The sequence below is a fragment of the Anoplolepis gracilipes genome, chromosome 14, assembly GCF_047496725.1.
Source record: "Anoplolepis gracilipes chromosome 14, ASM4749672v1, whole genome shotgun sequence".
Lineage (NCBI taxonomy): Eukaryota > Metazoa > Arthropoda > Insecta > Hymenoptera > Formicidae > Anoplolepis > Anoplolepis gracilipes.
Genome location: NC_132983.1, coordinates 8,987,747 through 9,005,428, shown reverse-complemented (window position 1 = coordinate 9,005,428; position 17,682 = coordinate 8,987,747).

Below are 17,682 nucleotides of genomic sequence, written 5' to 3'. Positions count from 1 at the left end.
TAAGCACATACTAAAAAAATAAATGTTCTTTAATAAATATCCTTTTTACATCTTGAGAATAGCGTCGTCCTTGTCGTTTTTGTTTATTTTTATAATTATTTTGTAATATTTTAGAAGATACGTTACCCAAATTATAATTTAAAATCTCATAAATTTCATTATTTATTACTTTATTATTTTTTAATTTGTTTATCATACTCTCAAGTTTTTTTGCTTTCGATTACTTTTTTTATTGATTACTTGAATTTTCTTTCTTTTTAAACTCATTTTCTCCTTCTCTTCTTTTATTATGAGTTTAAACATGTTTGCTTGCTCATATAATCGCTTTTCATAATCTTGAGTTAAAGTATTAATTTTATCATTAAGTTCTTTATTTTCATTTTCTAATTTGTGGTATTTTATCATTGTTTCTTCTAACATATCAAATATTTTATGCTTTTGTGCCTGCTGTGGTTCTATTAAAATAAAAATAAAAAATTAATTAAACAAATCTAACTTTTTTAATTTGATGAGTTATATTTTGCTGTTAACTACAGTTACGTGATTGTAACATTTCTTTGATCCTATCTGTAGTTTCTTGTGACGTATCTGCTGCTTCTATAAAAAATATTGCCTCGTCATCTGTATTTGAATTTATTAAATTTATATAATGTTATATTATATACATAATATGACAATATGTATGTACGTAAATCAGTTTTTATTTAATAAGTTATATTTTGCTATTAATAACTTACGTGGCTGTAATATTTCTTTGACACTATCTACTTCATTATTTTGTCGTGAACTATCTGCTGCTTCTGCCAAAAATATTGCCTTGTTATGTGTATTTGAATCTATTACATTTATATAATTAATTGTATTATAGATATACATATATATATATATATAGATATGTATTATAGATATTGTTATAGCCCGATAGACTATAACCAATTAATATTAAATAACACAGGTCTACAAAAAATGGGACCATGATTGTTGTTGGGCAGCTGGGGGTCATTTCCGAAGTAATTTTCTGCGTAGAATCCGAATCTGAAGTCAGAATTGGCTCATCACGTCAGGATTTTGAGATATTTGAGGTTATATACTCGAAAAATAGCTTTTTGGGCTACCTTTGAGGTTATGTACAAGACGCACAAAATTTTTCAGCTCTTTTCTTCTATTCTAATTGCATCATTTAGTACTACTCTTTCCCTTCAATATGAGCTGTCGAATGGTCATCTACGATTTTTCCTTGCAAAGTTACGGTCATTTTAAGATAACATGATGAATTCCAAACCCTGCGCCGTTACAGCCCAACAACCTCATAAGCATTCACATTAAACCTGTAAACTTTGAACTATAAACCCGAAAACCTGGACTGAAAACTGTATATATGGGTTTGATGGAGAATCTGAAATCAGATTTTGAAAATTCAAGATGGCGGATCCAATATGGTGAACAAAAATTTTAATTTCGCTCAAATTTGAATTGAGAATTGAAAACATGGATTTTTGGGGTCGCTGATCTGGAATCTAATTTCAGATCGACCTCAACCTAAGGTAACGTAATAGCTCTAAATCTATGTGCCCGGAGGAAAGGGTGTTCTATCAACCCCAAAACGTTCTTAATTAATCGTTCTCACGACTCTGCCTTCGGTGAATTTTTTCAACACTTCATTTCAGTTCATTGTAAAGATAACGCAGTACCTTTGTGACTGTTCACTGTCTTTACAATGGCCTCACGTAAGTGTTCAAATGATCCTGACAGTTTTTGTTACATTTGCGGTCGTTTCACGTTCGCCAAGAATAGGATTGAGATTGATGATAATGTCAAAGGATTTTATCGCAATTACTTCAACATACCGATTTCCAATCAAGATAAGTCTTGGGCTCCACTATGGCTTGTAAATCATGTGTTGAGTCATTAAGACACTGGAATAATGCCAAGAGTAATGTAACACCAATGCCTTTCAAAACACCTATGATTTGGCGTGAAGCTGTCAACCACGATGAATGTTATTTCTGTTCAACCAAAACTTTCGAATTTAATGCTAAAAATTCTCATAATATTAAATATCCAAATGTAGCAAGTGTTACAAAACCCACTCCTTATAAATCCGATGATAGTCCTCCAACTCCTCCACTTTTGAAACAGAAAGTTGAAGACGATACAGGCTGTAACGATACTGAAGATCATGAATCCGAAAATACCGCTTCAATTTATGATGAATTTTCTGATTCTACTCCGATTTTATTTGATCAGGCTACACTAAATGACTTGGTTAGGGATTTAGGCTTACCTAAAGATAAGTCCGAGTTATTAGGCTCAAGACTTAAAGAGAGAAATCTCCTTGCCCCAGGAACTACTTTTTGTTGGTATCGTGATCGGGAAAAATCATTAGTCGGGTTTTTTTTCTGAAGGCGGTAACTATGTTTTTTGCAATGATGTTAGTGGCTTCATGCAAAAGTTGGGACTACTTTATGATACTGCTCATTGAAGATTGTTTATTGATTCCTCTAAGACAGTGCTCGGAGTTAGTTGCCCTTTTCAGGCCGATTTCCGAGGCGACGCCTCCTTTCTCCCACTAGCGCTCGAAACTCGACGGCCGAGCCGCCGAATCGCTTCAGGCGCGTCTCTGTAAGAAATATATTGGGATCCATATGTTAGGCACACAAATCGTCACATCATGAAAGTTTTTCTCGCTAAATAATTTTTCTTTTTATAAATAATTATAAATAAAATTATGTCAATAAATAATAAATGTAATAATAATAAATAATATAACAATAATATATGTAATATAAAATATATAATAATAAATTATAAGTAAAAATATTAAAAATTCTATTATTAATATGTTATGTAAAGCTATTATATATATATATGTATGTATGTATATATATTATATATATATATATATATATATATATATATACAATAACAACAAAACCTTGTAGACCTGTGTAATTAATCAACTATAACCAATAAGAAACAATTAATAACGAGAGCAATTGCGAAATAAAGAATGCGGAATATACGATATCCGCATACCGCAATTAGAGCGTTACCCCGCGTACTGCTGACAGAGCGATCCGCGCGCGGAACTCGATACGGGAAGCCGGAACACCGCGGCGAAGATTACGAAAGGGTGCAAGCGAGGAAGTCCGACCTTTGGATTCGCTGCGCTTGCACTCATCGCGAGTTGAGCAACCCGACCGAATTTTAGCACGGTCACTCAACGATATAAAAAACCTACCCGCGCTCTGACGCGCGGGCAGTCTTAAAATCGAATTAAGAATAATCGTAACTGCACGGGCAGTCGTCACATCAAAGTAAAACTTACAAGTACTGTAACGGGAAGTAGTACCGAGAAGAACGAGTGTCAGGCAACGCTGCTGACAATCTAGGAAGAAACCGCCAACGCTGTCGTAGGACATAAGAAATCATTGTACCACCGAAGATTGGATGAAAGAAAATATATTCTACTAAAACAACTACAGTAAGATTATTTAACTCCACGGTACGTTATCCTGCACCCTGAGTCCTGTCTTTCAACGCAGATCTCGAATTCAGTGCTGCCCCGCGGCACAACAATATATGTATATAGCAATATGTGTGCGTGCGTGCGTGCGTGCGTGCGTGCGTGCGTGCGTGCGTGCGTGCGTGCGTGCGTGCGTGCGTGCGTGCGTGCGTGCGTGCGTGCGTGCGTGCGTGCGTGCGTGCGTGCGTGCGTGCGTGCGTGCGTGCGTGCGTGCGTGCGTGCGTGCGTGCGTGCGTGCTCGGCCAACTAAGGCAAGACCGGCATAGGAACACTCATGTATATGAAGGAATAAAAACACTAATTATTTTATCAAATGTTCAAATTGATGTCCTTCAAAAACTTGGCAAGGTCCTAAGCGAACGTAAAACGTATCGATAACGTATCGATAACATTATTTAAAATATCGGGTGTGATTGAATTTGAAACGTTCACTATTTTTTCCCGCAGCTCTTCTAAATTTTCGGATTTAGTCTCTGTTACGTCTAGACCCGTGGAAAGGATGGGTCAGAGGAAGAGTGTAACAGGAACTGTTCCGATGTCAAAAGTCTTATCGACGAATGACTCGGTCGAGCGAGCTGAAGGTTAGCAAAACAGGTAAAGACGGATGTCGTTATTACTCTGTTTAAGCGAACGCTCTCTCGGTAGATTCTCTTACCTTTTTGGTAAGAGAATCTAATCCCTTTTACACGGGACGGGACCAAGTGTGATCTTATGTGGAGATGATTGAGGGAGTTAAATGAATTTATTTATCGTTTAATTATTTTGATTTACATTTATTCAATTAACGCTATACATTAAATCTTATTTTTTGTAATTTCAATATCGGCTTTAAATTTATTCGTATATGAGTATGTGTGTATGTGTGTGTGTGTGTGTGTGGATCGCGGGTGTTACACTGATACCGGAGGTCATCAACCAGAAGGGAAGGGCAACGAGTGTGACTTTAGAGTTTATCCTGGTTGGATTTTAATACAATAATTTTTATTAGAACATAATAAAAATTTGAGAAAAGTGTGATAAGTGTTATATTACGATTTCGAAGTCGTCAAAAACGCTGTCTATTAGGTTGAGGAAAGCGGAAGAAGACATGGATGAAAGCTCTGATTCTAGAGAGGGGAGTGGGGGGATATCGGGATCTGGAGGGGAGTATTTTAGAGGGGAGTCGGGTAGTTCTATGGTGTGGTTTGATGAGTGATCCAAGAGGATCACGGACGAGGAATCGTTAAAGGTTGGGGAAGACGACGGCGGTGAGTCATCGGATATGTCGATGACTGAAGGTGAAGGGGGTACGGGGGAATATGACAGGGAAGGAAAATCTATTTCAGGGTAATAGTGTGTTTAAGAGAAAAGCGTTTTCAACGGGGTAGAGCAGCGTGGGTACTGCGAGTAAGAAAGGGAAGAGTTAGAACTGCTACTATCGCACACGGTTGTTTCGTCCGATCTACGGTCTCGGCTGGCTCGCGAGAAGCGGCGGGTAGGCGCGATTTTAGGCACTTATAAAAAAAACAGTTTTGAATAAAGGGGAAAGAAATGATACCAAAACAAAAGAGAGAGAAGGAAAGTAGACTTACTACTTTAGCGGATTTAGTTTTGTTCGGCTGCTGGTCAGGTCGTGGTTCGGCTGTGGCTCTTGCTCGGCGGGTGGTCGTCGTTGCGCACTAACTCTAATTGTTTTAGAGCTTATGCAGAGCTCTTGATGAAATTTTTTTAGAATGAATTAATGAACAACTGTACTAAATCAAAATATAACTGAGCGAGAGTTAATGATGCCGAATGAAATTAATGCTGCACTACTGACTGATTCAAAATTAGTGATGAGTAGTGCGTGAATATTTTCTTTTTATAGTAAATCCCGAGGGCATGTTAATAATTTTGGGCGGGAATACTTTTGAGATTTAGACGTGAAAAGCTGTCGTTTGGTGAGATCCTTCTCCTCCTTATTTTTGATTGTTGCTGATTAGTGAGCTTTGTACGGCCTCTTAGGAAATTTGGAGATTCTTCATTTGGTTATCTCCTGAGATTATGCAGCTGTGTTTGTCCATTTATTTATTTAGAGGATCTCGCTATCGATCCTTTCCGGTCATTTCTTTGAACATCGATTTCAATGTTTAAAACATTTTTTCGTCGCGCGACCCTTTCATGACTGATCGGGCAATTATTGCTTCATCTTTATAGGAGCTGAAGACGTGGAGCTGACAGTACGTAGCGGCATTATTTGTTCGTTTCTTAAGATTATGCAGTTGTGTTTGTTCTGTTTTGTTGTTTTAGAGAATTTCGCTATTGATCCCTTCCGGTATTTGTTTAGATATCGTTTTTAGTATGTCTAAACATTATTTGATAATAACGGTTCTTTTCTATTGCGCGATCCGTTTTTTTGTGACTGATCGGACGATTATTGTTTCATTTTCGTGGGAGGAAAAACGTAGAGCCGACAGCACGTGACATCTCATAGACCTTTGTTTTCAAATACTCCCAGTAAAAGAAGTCTAATGGGGTCAGATCTGGCGATCTCGCCATTCTGGCGGTGGCCATTCTATTGTGCCTCTTCTACCAATCCATCGATCAGTAAAAACATCGTTGCGAATATTTCGAGCTTCCAGAGAAAAATGAGCCGGAGCCTCATCCTGCTGAAACCAAACATTGTGGAAAGCTTCTCCAGCAGTATCCTGAATAGCGGGTATCAGTTGGTTTCTTAGCAAATTGCAATAATTTTGAGAATTTATGTTTTCTTCAATAAAAAACGGTCCTATAATACGATTAAACATTATTCCGGCCCAAACGTTAACCTTCTGAGGATACTACGTGTGACAGTCTCTCATCCAAAGCGGATTTTAGTCTGCCCAATACCTCATATTCTGTTGATTTACAGAACCGTTTAATTCAAATGTTGCTTCGTCAGAAAAACAGATCTAGTTGAAAAACTGACAGTTATCAGCAAGTCGTGTCATCATTGTGTCGCAAAATTCCACTCTTCTGTCATAATCGTCTTCGGATAGCTCTTGGACTAGATGCATTTTGTAAGGATGATAGTCAGACTTCTTTAAAATTCGATGGACTGATATTGTGCTAATATCATTTTCTTGAGCTCCTCTCGAGACCGATGTATGAGGATTATCGTGTACAGTTAGCACAACATCTAAAGCTTTTTCGTCATTACTAGCATTTTTGGGTCTTCCAGAGGCGTACTAAAAGTTGTTTGGTTTGAACTCAAATATCAATACCCGCATGCGGCGACCTATGATATGAAATGCAGTAGTTGATGTTTCCTCAGAGAGTTCTCACTTGTAAACTCATTATTTAACGGGTCGCTTATGAATTTTCGAGAGCGTTTGTCTAATATCTTTTTTGCTTTAGTATTTTTCATTTTAGTACATTTCTATTGTCAGAAAATGCATAGGTCTCGAGAACAGCTCAAGAAAATGATATTAGCACAACATCAATCCATCGAATTTTAAAGAAGCCTCACTATCATCCTTACAAAATGCATCTAGTCCAAGAGTTATCCGAAGACGATTATGACAGAAGAGTGGAATTTTGCGACACAATGATGACACGACTTGCTGATAACTGTCAGTTTTTCAACTAGATCTGTTTTTCTGACGAAGCAACATTTAAATTAAACGGTTCTGTAAATCGACAGAATATAAGGTATTGGGCAGACTAAAATCCGCTTTGGATGAGAGACTGTCACACGTAGTATCCTCAGAAGGTTAACGTTTGGGCCGGAATAATGTTTAATCGTATTATAGGACCGTTTTTTATTGAAGAAAACATAAATTCTCAAAATTATTGCAATTTGCTAAGAAACCAACTGATACCCACTATTCAGGATACTGCTGGAGAAGCTTTCCACAATGTTTGGTTTCAGCAGGATGAGGCTCCGGCTCATTTTTCTCTGGAAGCTCGAAATATTCGCAACGATGTTTTTACTGATCGATGGATTGGTAGAAGAGGCACAATAGAATGGCCACCAAGATCGCCAGATCTGACCCCATTAGACTTCTTTTACTGGAGGTATTTGAAAACAAAGGTCTATGAGACTAGGTCCGAAAATTTAGAAGAGCTGCGGGAAAAAATATATGTATATATATATATGAAAATACATTTTTTCTATAGTATACCATAATTATAACCTGTATTCTGTCAAACATCTTTTAATGATTAGATATTCATCAATTAATTGTTATTGTAATAACAAATGGCTATAAAATCATATCAATATTTCAAAATTAAAACTTACCTTTTAGTGGGCGAGTGAGGCTTACGCCAATCTGCGTCCGTGCGTTGGTTTTTACATCAACATTAGCGTATAATTTTTCCGTCTTGTCGTACAAAAACGGATTAGCTCGGACCAAAGAAATTAATTCTCGATTATTGTTGATTTCCTCTTCCTCAAAAAAAGGTTCCGTGTCCGACATGTTCAAAACATAAAATTAATCGCTCCTGTCAATACGCGTTTTGGCTTACTGTCAAGCTCTCACTGAACTAAATTAACCTACACCGGTTCCTGTCACCGATTGAAAATTAAAGGAGTAGGCCGTAGAAAATGGAATTGAACCATTTCGCTTACGCCTTAATCTACATCCTAATACACCGAAATATTAACTTACTCCGATCTCTTACGGCCTTAATCCACTGCTCCTGCTGCCATTGTAGATCACACATAAAGTTAGCCGAACCACTTTGATTTTTTTATAATTAAGGGTCGACAGGAGGCATTGTGGAGACTCCTATCGGCCGGCTGCGAACTACGGATATGTTTTTGTCGTATTACAGCTAAAATTTAGCAATAGAAATTTAGAAAATCGCAATAAAATTATGATATTTTTAATCAGCAACATTGTCCGCAGGTTCCTAAAGAGCGATTTTTTGGAAAAAAGGTCGAAATAAAATTTCTAAAAATGTGCTGTTGACCGCGGATTAGGTGTAGCTGCTCCTTGAATTCGAATTCAATTTATTATAAATTTTTAAGAGTCAAATTGCAAAATCCGGCTCTTTAGGAATCTTCCAATTTTTATAAAGAATATATTAAAACAAAATTCATAAAGAAATATAATTTTTTCGAAGCTGAATACGAAAAATGAAAATATCGCTATCTGTACCTAAAATACAGCTAACAAATCGATGTTAGTAGCATCGTTTGCTAAGGAGAGACAATGAAAGACAATAACGTCGTCTTTGTTTCTCTTGAAATGCAATAATGTTTGTACGTATATAGACATACACCAATACATTGAATAAGATATCATTTCTCAATGTTGGTGACAGTGACGCTGGAATTTTCTCGCGGTCCTGTCGACCCTTACAATTAACTAATTGTTTAGTGATCGTTTGGTGGTCCAATTAAAACATTTGGTGATTAATCGTTTTTTTAAAATTAAATAATTAAAATTGTGATGTAAAGTTAGCCGAACATTTTTATTTTTCGTCCAATCGAGTTAAATAAGAGCTTATTCGATGCAGAATCGTTAGGTAGTCACGAATAAATTCTGAACAACGTTTGGTGGTCCATAATTTATCCGATAAATGAAAAAAATCATGTGCGGTAAAATGACGACGATGACTGAAAATTAGCCGGACTAATTCATTATATATTAAGCAATTTTGTTCAAATTGGTCTTACATGATAGAGAATCGTTTGGTGGTGATTGGTAGTCCAATTAAAATGTTTGGTGGTTAATTATTAGATTATCACGATTCTAAATTCTTTTAAGGCTGATTAACACTTTGGCAGAAAAGTAGAAAGCAGACAAGCAAACTTTACTAGATAATAAACTTGGTGTTACTAAACTTACCAACAACGCGAGTTTTGATTGACTTTTGCTTGTCTGCTTTCTACTTTTCTGCCAAAATGTGAATCAGCCTTAAAAGAATTTAGTATCGTGATAATCTAATAATTAACCACCAAACATTTTAATTGGACTACCAATCACCACCAAACGATTTTCTATCATGTAAGACCAATTTGAACAAAATTGCTTAATATATAATGTATTGGTCCGGCTAATTTTCAGTCATCGTCGTCATTTTACCGCACATGATTTTTTTCATTTATCGGATAAACTATGGACCACCAAACGTTGTACAGAATTTATTCGTGACCACCTAACGATTCTGCATCGAATAAGCTCTTATTTAACTCGATTGGACGAAAAATAAAAATGTTCGGCTAACTTTACATTACAATTTTAATTATTTAATTTTAAAAAAACGATTAACCACCAAATGTTTTAATTGGACTATCAATCACCATCAAACGACCACCAAACAATTAGTTAATTTTAATTATAAAAAAATCAAAGTGGTTTGGCTAACTTTACGGAGTTGAACAGGGATAGCATTAAATAGCGCTAGGCAGTGTCTCCCCGAACGCACCCTCAGCGCATTTCGGAAGACACATAAGCTTAGTTTACACACCGAGCACTTGATACGTATACTAAGTACTATACTAGCCAATCATGGCCAGTCTTCTAAAGAATGGAATGGCTGTGATTGGCCAGTAGTACGCGTATCAAGTGCTCGGTGTAAACTAAGCTATAGGCTGCCTTTCAATATTCACTGCCAGTGCTGAAAATCTATAATTTACGTCACGTACACTATAGATTTTCAGTACTGGCAGTTAGAGTCCTACAGCCAGAAACACGTAAATTCCGTAATCGTAATTTTAGCTGTAACCTAAAAATCAATCAATAACGAGCGTCCATTGATGGCGCCCCAGCGGCGTCGCCGTTGAGATGCCGTCAATGGACACTCATTATTGGTTGATTTTTACGATTACAGCTAAAATTACGATTACGGAATTTACGTGTTTCTGGCTTAAATAATAGAGAAACGCCAACTTTACCCCTAACTTGCCATTGTCGCCATCTTAGGTACCCCCTGCGTGCGCATGGACTCTATTTTAAATTATAGTTAATATCAGATAGAGTATTATTTAGTAGACAAAATCATAGACTTATTATATATAGACCGCTGATTCCCTATCTTTCCTTTGTGTAGCGGCGGCCCAAAAATTAAAAGAGACAGACTGCTTTGAACCACAAACTTCTATATATAACTAGACTGCTAACTCTGGCAAAATACATAACCCCGAAAAGTATGTACAAAACTTATGTGTATGCGTCATCATTAGTAGGATGACAGTCATGCTAATTGGTTGAATAAAGCAATGTCACTCACACACGAGTTTTCTATAGTAGCCATATTATATATCTATCCCCTCCTTTTCTCTATCCTACTAGTAGTAGTAGTAGTAGTAGTCGTTTATTTTGGGTCCCCTTGGGGTTTCCAACTCTTACAACTTTACAACTTTGCGGGTGTTTTCTGGAGAACACCTACCCCTTACAATCTCCTTCTTACTCTCATTTCAATACATTCCTCCGTCCTATTAACATCTCTCGCAACTTAACCTATGTATTGTCCTTTTCTTCTAAATCCCCTTCCCACTATATACCCTCTCTCTTCTTTCCTTCTCTCTCATACCTTCTCATATCTAGCCGCCACTCTCTCTCATAACCCCCAACGTTCTTCTCTCTCTCTCTCCTCTCTTTCTCTCTCTCTCTCTCTCTCTCTCTCTCTCTCTCTCTCTCTCTCTCTCTCTCTCTCTCTCTTACTCACTCTTATTCTCCTCCTCTCATTCTACACTCATTCTCCTCTATCCTCCTGCCCTCGATACCACATCCCTCTCTGAACCCTTGCTCTCCCCTCAGTTCACCATTCCTCCCCTGCACCACCCTCCTCCCTTTTCTCCCCGTGCCTGGTCCTCTTCGACCTTACATACTTGTTCCCTCTCCCTCCGGCCCACCCTTTTTCTCATCTCCCTGACTCTCCTCTACTTCCCTCCCCTCTTTATCATGTTTCCCTCTTCTCTCTTCTATCCTCTTTCCTCTGCTTCTTCCCGCTTTCACCGTCTCATTCTTTCTTTCTCCTTTCCTTCTCTCTCATACCTTCTTATGTCTAGCTGCCACTCTCTCTCATAACCCTTTCCGTACCTATCTCTCCCTCTCTTTCGTTTCTATTCTCTTCCTTCTCTCAATCCACACTCATTCTCCTCTATCCCCCTGCCCTTGATACCATGACCCTCTCTGACCCCTTGCTCTCCCCTCAGTTCAACTTTCCTCCCCTGAACCACCCTCTTCCCTTTCCTCTCCGTGCCTGGCCCTCTTTGACCTTACACACTGGTTCCCTCTCCCTCCCTCCGGCCCACCCTCTTTCTCTCTTTTCCCTGACTCTCCTCTACTTTCCTCTCCCCTTTCTCCTGTTTCCCTCTTTCTTCTGCTTCCTCCTATTCTCACCGTCCCATCCTTTCCGTTCTCTTATCTTCTTCTCCTTCACTTTCTCTCTCTTCGCTCTCACCCTCTTCTCCCTTCCTCCTTTCTGTTCCTTTTCTCTCCTCTTCCGCCACCCTTTATTTCCTCCTTCTTCTCTCCCCTCTGTTCCCCTTCTTCTTTCTTGCCTTCTTCTTTTTCTTACTCTCCCTCGCTGCCTCCGATTCTTTGATAATCCTCCCCTTCTCCTTTCTTTGCACTCCACTCACCTGGTTTCCCCTCTCTCTGTCTATTCCTACTCGCACCTAACCTCCACCTGTCACCGCTCCTCACTCTTCTTGTTATTCCTCTCCATCCCTCTATCCCCGCTTTTCTGTTCCTTTTCTCTCTTCCCCTTTGCTGCTTCCGTTTTCTTACTAATCCTCTTCATCCTCCCCCTCTCCTTCCTCCGCATTTCACTCACTAGGTTTCCCCTCTCTTTGACTAATCATAGCTCACACCTAACTTCCACCTGTCACCGTCTTCCTTTCTCCCCGTCATACGCTCTTTCTCTCCTTTCTATCTGTCCTCGACTGTCACCCTCTTCCCTTCTCTCCTTTCTCCTCGCTCCTCCTCACTTGTTTCCCTTCTCTCCGCCCCTTCAGTAGCCGCACGTAACCTCCACCTGTCATCGTCTACGCTTTTCTCCATCCTAACTTCTTTCTTCCGCTTATTCCTCTCTTCACTCTGTCTTATCGCCTTTCCTTCTTCTGGCCTTTCACCACATGCATATCCAATTGCACCTGTCAGCTGTTTGAAACATTCTTCTTCCCCTTCCTTCCATTCCGTCCACTCCTTACTCTCCTCACTCTTCTTGTTATTTCTCTCGAACCTTCGTCTCTCTTCGCTTTCTGTTCTTTTTCTCTCATCCCCCGCAACCCTTCATCTCCTCGTTCCTCTCTCTCCTCTGTCCCCCTCCTCTCTTTTTGTCCTCTTCTTCTCCTCCTTATTCTCCCTCGCTGCTTCTGGTTCTTTAATAATCCTTTTCATTCTCCCCCTCTCCTTCTTCTGCACTCCACTCACTTGATTTCCCCTGTCTCGATCTATTCGCCACTCGCACCTAACCTCCACCTGTCACTCTCACCACGTGCCGTATCATCCATTCTGTTCCTCACTATCTGATCGATATATCGATTTGCCTCTTTCCGCGTCGATCTATCCACTTGTCTCTCCTCCATCTCTCCTTATTCTCTTCTTTCTCTTTTCCGCATTCTTCCTTCTCTCTTTTCATCTGTCTTCCACTTACTTCTCCTTTTACTTTGCCTTACCACTTTCCTCTTCTACTATCACTCCTCCTATCCTTTCTATCATGTGCTTCCTATCGAGTCATCATATCGACGTTCTCCGTTATCGCTATCAATTTGACATCCTTCCATCCTCGGCAATATCTCCTTTTCTACTCTTACCGCCATCTACCGCTAACTCCCCACACTCCTTCCTTTCTGTCGTCCGCTCCAACTCCCATTGTCGATCTGTCGATCACGTTCCATTGCTTTTTTCCTTCCCCTTTCTTCTTCTCTCCCTTACTTGTCTCTCCTCGCACCTTCTTTCACCTTTGAATTCTCGCCCTTTCCTCGCCACCTCCTCAATCTCACCATCTTCTCCTCCACTTTCATTACTCCGCTTCTTGCCTTCACCTCTCTCTCCTCCTTTTTACCTCACTTCCTCGTCCTTCTTTCGCCATTAAAACTGTCATGTCACCTTCTTCTTTCACCCAGATTTCAGTTCCTTATATTCCTCTTCCTCACTCACCTTTTTCCTTCTCTCCATCCTCCCGTCTTCCGCTGACTCTCCACTTTAACCTCCACCCACACTCTCCACTCCAAACCTCCCTTTTCCTCTCCAAAAACTCCACATTTCCTCTCTCACCAAAACTGTCAACCTTCTCCACCCGCCATCTTTTCTCCCCTCTCTCTTCTCTATCCTACTAATGTTGTACATATTTTTCGTCACTTTTTAGGTCTAATATATAAGGAAGTTAGCGGTCTAGTTATAGTATAGAAGTCTGTGCTTTGAACACTGTTCCATCCTTGTCTAAAAGGGGAGAAGCAAAAAAACGAGCTGCATTGATTGGTAGAATATATATATGTATAAAAAAGAGTAGGAATAAAGCGAATGAAGGGGAAGGAGCAGTAAGAATGTAGGGACAATTCCAATGTAAGCACATTTTTAATGTAATGTGAAGAATTTTTTAAAAGAATTAATGTGAAATAATTGAAAAACCTTATTAATAAGATATATAATGACATATTATACTTTATATACTATACATGTATAACATTATACTTATTAATAAGGGAGCGTCCCGTTTGACCACGTGACGATTGATCACAGCCACTTATATCGACCGATGCCTAGGGTCATCAACAACGATTAACCAATCAGAGAGCCTCATTTTAAACTGGCCAATTGGCGACGGGGTCAATAGACTCCCACCCATTAATAACATATAATAATAAAATAAAATTTTTAAATATTTGACAATATATAATAACAAAATAAAATTTTTAAATATTTAAAAATATATAATAATAAAATAAAATTTAAAATATTTGACTATACCTTAATTTCTAAATTGCAAAAGTTTAATAATATTTACTGATGTTGAAATGTAATTAGTTTTGTTAATTTTGTTCGTATTCTACGTATTGTATTATATTTAGAGTTAGCATAATGCTGAAGACGTAAAATAAAAAATTTCTCTAAGAGAAGTCGAATTAATTGATTTTTATGATCCATTAAAGGAGCTTGATCAAAAACATGTATATTATTTTTAGTGAACAGCTCGTTGAGTGCTAACTTTTGTATTGTTAGTAAAATCAACTTTTCCTTAATATTTTTATCAGTTAAAATATTTTTATTTATTCTAAAAACTTTTTCACCTGCTTTACAGATTTTTATAATGTCATCTGAGGCATTAAATAAATTTCCATATCGTTTTCTCTTTTGTAAGTGAGATGAGGATGTGATTTGTTTCAAAGCTTCTTTACAGTTGGAACAAGATATTTTTTTCTCTGTCTGTTTTGTAATAAAACCTGCAATATACGTGATAACATCTTCTTGGTATTCGCTCAATGTAAATGATGAGTTTGCAGCATAATCATGTTCTAGATTCCAAATAAAATTATCTTCATTCTTTTCCTGGCATACGGAGCTTATAATGTTATTATTAGAATCTTCGTCAGGTTTCTTTTCTGTTTGATTGTTTCTATTTAAAAGAATGATGGTGTCATCTTGTGGTATGCAGTTATTGTTGAATATGAGATCAATATTCACATGTGCATGTAACTTTTTTAGTGCAGCAATAAATTGTCGTACTGTTGGGTTGTTATTTTATCCTCCACAACGTCTTATACATAAGAAAAAGGTCTCGAGATGATCCTGAGACAATTTGTAAGTTAACAAGAACGTCATGTATTTTTCAGAAAATATATACTTTCTGCTAATAAAATAACACTCTTTAAACATATTATTAATCCTAAAAATCCTGTTCTACTTCTTGTTGTGAGTATAGAAATCCCATTAATTTTTAATGATTCAATATACTTAATATTTCTTTCTGTTCTCACTTTTATGTCTTTCAATTTTTCGATGGAAATTGCATGTTTGAATGGATTTTTTGTTAATAGGTTTTTAGAATTGAGAATATCAAAAGAATCATTCATTATTTCGCAAAACTTTGCTGTGGCAGAAGCGCCTTTAAATTCTGGTAATTTCAAGTCATGTTCATAAACTTTTAAAGCATTAGCAACACTCGCACTTAAAATTTAAGTGGCTAAGCGGACTTTCATTTTCTCGTTTTCAAAATGAATGTGCTTGTGAACTTTTGTTCCCAAATGTAATCCCTCTTATCATCAAATTTATCATATATCAAATTTATAATAAAGATTTTATTGGATAACTCCTATCCAACCAATTTTATATTCAAAACAATTAACAACCGTATAAAGTTTTTAATTAACAATAGACCATCCAACAGAAAATCACAAACACCCAATAATAACTCATACTTCACAATTCCATATTTGCATTCAGTAACTGATAAAATAAAGAATGCTCTAAAAGATGTCGACATCAAATTAGCCTACTACAGCATAAAACAACAAATTCATTAAGACACACAAAGATTCTATCCCTATCCCCATAAAAACAAACGTGGTATATAAAATTAATTGTCTAAATTGCGACGCTTCATATGTTGGTCAAACGGACAGAAAGCTGAACACTAGGATAAAAGAACATACATAAGACCAACATAATGAAGTCCAATAACAACAAATCAGTGATCACTGACCACCGCCTAACATACAATCATGACTTTGATTGGGACAATGCACAAATATTAGACAATGAGCCCTATTACACAAAAAGACTGATATCTGAAATGTTACACATCAAACGACAAATAAACAGCATAAATCTACAAACAGATATAGAATGTTTGCCAGCTATTTACGAGGATATAATAAACAAACTGCCTAAGATCTAATGTCACCTATCTAACTCTTTCCATTTTAAATGTATTTTTCGCCCTTGAGCTCATTACCATCTGTACCATCGGCATAACCACACGTTAAATATCAGTTGCGCGATATATATACCATAGATTCAACAACATGCAAACGGAATGCATATCCTGTAAACTTTTTCTGAGTCACCACCATTATACACAAAGTAGCGGTAAATAACTTTATTACAAACAGGTATTTATTATACTCATTTTATTAATACAGACTTAACCCCTCAATCTAACTGCATATCTCCCTCGGTCTAGAAACCTCGGAGAATTGCCTCACGGGATTATTATGCAAGCCGTACAATAAAAGAGCCGAACAAGTTGGATCGTTTTATATATATGTAATTTATACAACTAACATGCGACAAATGTGTACAGCGGTTCTAAGGCATTGATCCATTTAATCATGCGAATACGATCACGATTTTTAGTTTATACATTGCTTACGCCTTTATTATGCGATGCTTTCTCATTAATTTCGTTTTTATCTATTTATAATTTACTTATTTATTTTATATATTATGCTGAAGAGGATTCAAAACATGAATCGAAACGTTCAGATTTTTATTATAATTTCCGTCTTTTTATAGAATGTTACTAATGTACTTAATGTCAATATACCTGCGACACATCACCTATATAAAAAACTTATAATTTGATTCACATCTCCTCGCTCCTATTGCCTCTTTCTTATTTACTTATTTATATGTAATCCCTCTTGTTCTTGTTTTTCAACAAGTAGTTCTATATATTTCCACTTGACTGTGTTTCCATCAATATCAAATATAAACATTGTTTTGCTTTAAAAATATTCCTTATCAATTTCATCATGTGACAAGCATCAAGCATGACCGTAATACGTTCATTCGCTACAAGGTGTTCAAAATAAGGTTTTATTTTATTATATGTAGACAGATTAGCTCCTAATGCTTCTACCATAGCAATATTTGTCGGTGCACCGTCAAATGTAATGTTACAAATTAGAATTTGTTCATTGTGGGCAGCGTGTAGTATTTCCTTTAATATGTTACTTTTGTGTATTCCTGTTAAGCTGTCAATCAGATAATAGGATATAACCATTTTCACATATTTATTAATCCCAACTAACATAAATACCCAAGCATTTTTAGCCTCAGTAGAGTGTTAAAACACTCATCTGTATTGTTCCCGAAATCAACAAATCCGTGCCATTGTTTTCCATCAAACTCTACTAATTTTCTGATTGCCATTTTGCCACAAGTTAAAGAGAAATATAATTTTTTTGTCGTTTTCTCTAGCTTCTTTGCATAATCAAGATAGATGTTTTAATGCATTCTTTGAGATTCCTGGTTTGT